This window comes from Chiloscyllium plagiosum, chromosome 21 (genome assembly GCF_004010195.1).
Source record: "Chiloscyllium plagiosum isolate BGI_BamShark_2017 chromosome 21, ASM401019v2, whole genome shotgun sequence".
Lineage (NCBI taxonomy): Eukaryota > Metazoa > Chordata > Chondrichthyes > Orectolobiformes > Hemiscylliidae > Chiloscyllium > Chiloscyllium plagiosum.
The window spans coordinates 49,554,048-49,559,030 of NC_057730.1; positions in this window are offsets into that span (position 1 = coordinate 49,554,048).

Consider the following 4,983-nt stretch of genomic DNA (forward strand, 5'->3'; position numbering starts at 1 on the left):
AGCAACAAAATCTCATGGAATTGCAGGATGCGCATTATAGTGCTTGACTTTGAGTTGCCATAGCTACAGTGCTCTGCATCAGGGGTTTAATCGGCAAATCTGCATTCAGAGCAGTTATCAGATTATCAGCTTTGTCCTCTGTGACCAAGCGATCACCCAGAATGCATCAGCCACTATCTTCTCAAGTGATAAGTGTACGGTCGATTCAAGGAAACCATCAAGGGAGAGATTGGCACATCCTGCATCTGTTTATCATGTACAAGGACAGCATGCTAATCATATGAATTTTATCAACGGGAAGACCTGTGACCAATCAGTGCAAGCATTGGTCCTGCTGCTAAATTTCTAAGACGTGTAGAGTGGACGCCTAAGAAATTAGGGGCCTAACACCTGTCAAAGGAGACCTTTCCCAGAAATGTTGGTGATGTGTGAGGCAATCCCTTCCCCAGAAAGCTCACTCCAACTCTTGTTCTGTCTGAATTTTACTTGTAGGTCAGGCATAGATTTTAGAATTCATAGAATCCCTACAATGTGGTAACAGGCCCTTCAGCCTAACAAGTCCACACCGAACATCGGAAGAGTAACCAACCCAGACTCATCCCCCTATATTTACCCCTGACTAATACACCTAACGTACATGCCCCTGAACACTATGGGCAAATTCCCATGGCACATCCACCCTGACCAGCACATCTTTGGACTGTGGGAGGAAACCCACGCAGACACGGGGAGAATGTGCAAACTCCACACAGACAGTCGCCTGAGGCTGGAATCGAACCTGGGACCCTGACACTGTGAGGCAGCAGTGCTAACTCAATATTCACGTCCTCCTTGGCGTGGGATTAGCAAAGAGGCTTTTTGGTACCTTTTTGTCCCAACTTTGAGAGAAAACTGAACTGGTTGGCCCTATATCTTCTGAGGTTTAGGGGACTTGACAGGGTGGATGTAGGAGAATCCAGAACTAGAGGCCACTACTTACAAATGAGGGGCCTCCCATTTATAACCGAGATGCGAAAACACTTATTTTGCCTCAGAGGGTTGTGAGTCTTTGTAATCCCCTTCCTCAAAAGGCAGGGGATGCAGAATTTTTAAATATCTTTAAGGCGGGGATATTCTTGGTGACAAAGAGGCTGAAAAATTATCGGGGGAAGGGATATGCCGGAATGTGGAGTTGGCGTTAAAATCAGATCAGCCACAATCTTAGTGAGTGGTAAAGCAGGCACGAAGGGCAGAATGGCCTACTCCTATTTCCTGTTTGTGTAAGAGCTGATGAGGGCAAGATCGGTGAAGATGTTTCGGCCTTTATATTTGTTTAATTTACACACGCTGAGGGTGGTGTGTGTATGGAATGAGCTGCCAGAGGAAGTGGTGGAGGCTGATACAATTACAACATTTAAAAGGCATCTGGATTTGGAGGGATATGGGCCAAGTGCTGGCAACTGGGATTTAGGATAAAGATGTTTCGGCCTCTATATTTGTTTAATTTACACACGCTGAGGGTGGTGTGTGTATGGAATGAGCTGCCAGAGGAAGTGGTGGAGGCTGATACAATTACAACATTTAAAAGGCATCTGGATTTGGAGGGATATGGGCCAAGTGCTGGCAACTGGGACTAGATTGGGTTGGGATATCTGGTCAGCAAGGATGAGTTGGACTGAAGAGTCTGTTTCCGTGCTGTACATCTCTATGACTCTAATAGATTGGTTGGTAAAGTTAGATCACAGAGGCCAGCCAATTGGGTACAAAATTGGCTTGGCATTAGGAGACAGAGGCTGGTGGTGGAGGGGTTGCTTTTCTGACTGGAGGCCTATGACTGGAGTGCCACAAGGATCAGTTTTGGGTCCACTGTTGTTCATCATTTTCATAAATTATTTTGGATGAGAATTTAGAAGGCATGGTTTGTCCGTTTGTAGGTGACACCAACATTGGTGGTGTAGTGGAGAAAGCTATTGAAGATTACGTCAGGATCTTGATCAACCATGCCTAATGGACCAAGGAGCGGCAGATGGAGTTTAGAGTCATGGAGACAGGCCCTTTGGCTCAAACTGGTCTGTGCTGACCAAAAATGTCCATCCACACTAACCCCATTTCCCTGCACTTGGCCCATATCCTTCTAATCCTTTCCTATCCATGTATTTGTCCAATTGCCTTTTAAATATTGTTAATGTACCTGCCTCAACTACTTCCACTGGCAGCTCATTCCATATGTGTCCCACCCTCTGTGTAAAAAAGTTGCCCCTCCCTTTTATTCTTTCCCCTTTAACCTTAAACTCATGCCCTCTAGTCCTCGATTCCCCAACCCTGGGAAAAAGACTGAATGTATTCACCCTATCCATGAGTTTAAATTAAATAAATGCAAGGTGTTGGTAAGATAAACCAGGGCAGGGCTTACATAGTTAATGGTAAGGCCCTAGGGAGTGTTGTTGAACAGAGAGACCTAGGGCCCAAAGGAACGTTAGCGGCAGCATTGAGATGATGGTTAGTCTGGAGTCAGGAGCATCAACCTGCGCTATCCTTACGTAGCGTTAGTCAGCAAGGACATGATGGAAGGCAGCAGCTGCTTACTCATGGATTTCCCTGTGTGGGATCTTTCAGTGTGTTCTAAAACAAACTCTGGCAGTAAGCTGTAAGTCAGTTGCTGCAGACGTTTGGAGATTTGTTGGTGAAACGTAAGGTTTCGGTTTTGTAAATAACTGCTTGCCGCAGAGTTCTGGTTCTCAGACTAATCCTGATCCACATAGCCAGCATCAGCATCCTGAAGAACGTACTATTAGTTGTGGATTCCAAATCTTTACTGTTCCCTCATGCATCTTAGTTTAAACAATCTATGTGCCTCTGAGGCCACTCTTGGAATATTGCGCGCAATTCTGGTCACCCTCCTATCGGAAGGATGTCGTGAAACCTGAAAGGATTCAGAAAAGATTTACAAGGATGTTGCCAGGGTTGGAGGATTTGAGCTACAGGGAGAGGCTGAACAGGCTGAGGCTGTTTTCCCTGGAGCATCGGAGACTGAGGGGTGACCTTATAGAGGTTTATAAAATCATGAGGGGCATGGATAGGATAAATAGACAAAGTTTTTTCCCTGGGGTGGGGGAGTCCAGTACTAGAGGGCATAGGTTTAGGGTGAGAGGGGAAAAATATAATAGAGACCTAAGGGGCAACCTTTTCACTCAGAGGGTGGTACGTGTATGGAATGAGCTTCCAGAGGAAGTCGTAAAAGCTGGTACAATTGCAACATTTAAAAGGCATTTGGATGGGTATATGAATAGGAAGGGTTTGGAGGGATATGGGATGGGTGCTAGCAGGTGGGACTAGATTGGGTTGGGATATCTGGTCGGCATGGACGGGTTGGACTGAAGGTAAAAACAATGACTGCAGATGCTGGAAACCAGATTCTGGATCAGTGGTGCTGGAAGAGCACAGCAATTCTGAAGGAAGGGTCTGTTTCTGTGCTGTGCTATGATGCACCTGACGTTGTGTTCCACTTTGTGTCTGCATCTAAATTTGAACGCTTACTGATTGTGTAAATGAAAGAATACTGGTGGTCAACAGCGTCGATCTTAAAGTGGATCATAAACTGAAGACTGTGGCTTTGTATTGAAATGGCTGGGTTTAACTCGCCCCAGTGTATTAACAGAAAAAGATGTTTCAAATCCTCCCACTTCCTACAAACCAAAGGGGTAGCCATTGGCACCCACTTGAGCCTCAGCCTCTTTGTTGGTTACGTGGAACAGTCCGTCTTCCACAGCTACACCGGCACCAACCCCCACCTTTTCCTTCACTGCATCAATGTTCAACTTCAGGGGAAGGACAAGAATAGCAGATTCATGCTAAGATCTAGAGTGGCCGGTTCCACCCGTTCCCCCCAAGTTCCCATCATTCTGATCACCATTCCTTCATTGTCACTGGGTCAAAATCCTGGAGTTCTTCTCCTGGCAACGCTGTGGCTATCCCCCTCCAGTCCAAAGACTGCAGCTGTTCAAGAACGTGACTCATCATTACCTTCAAGAACCATCATATCCAGGTAAGCGCCAACTCGCAGACATCTCCTCCTACCACCCCCTTGACCATAACCTCACCTCCATCTCCCAGACCATCCACAACCTCATCACCTCTGGGGATCTCCCACCCACACCTTCCAACCTTATTGTCCACGAACCCCACACTGCCCGATTCTACCTCCTACCCAAGATTCACAAACCTGACTTCCCCAGTCAACCCATTGGCTCAGCCTGCTCCCGTCCCACTCAACTCACCTCTGCATACCTAGACACCGTCCTGTCCCCCTTAGCCCAGAAACTCCCCTCTTACGCTTGGGACACCACCCACACTCTTCACCTCCTCCAAGATTTCCGATTCCCCGGCCCCCTTCGCCTCAGCTTCACCATGGACATCCAGTCCCTGTACACATCGATCCTCCACGACAAAGGTCTCCAATCCCTCTGTTTCTTTCTCTCACACCGTCCCAACCAGTACCCTTCCACCAACACCCTCACCCGCCTGGCCCGAACTGGTCTTCAACCTTAACAACGTCTCCTTCCAATCCTCCCACTTCCTCCAAACCAAAGGGGTAGCCATGGGCACCTGCATGGGACCCAGCTCTGCCTGCCTATTTGTCAGATATGTGGAACAGTCCATCTTCCACAGCTACACCAGTACCAACCCCCACCTGTTCCTCCGCTACATCGATGTTCAACCTCCCAGGAGGACCAATACCATCACACGACATCCCAGATGGCCTCCTTCCAAGATTTCAATTTCCCTTCTCACGTGTTTGAAGATGATGCCCTCCAATGCATCTTCTCCACTTCCCGCACCTCCACCCTCGTTACCCACTCCTCCAACCTCAACAAGGACAGAACCCCCCCGGTCCTCACCTTCCACCCCATCATCCTCCGTCATTTCTGCCACCTACAAGCAGACCCCACCAGCAGAGAGATATTTCTCTTCCCCCACCCCCCTCCCCCATCTGCATTTCGGAGA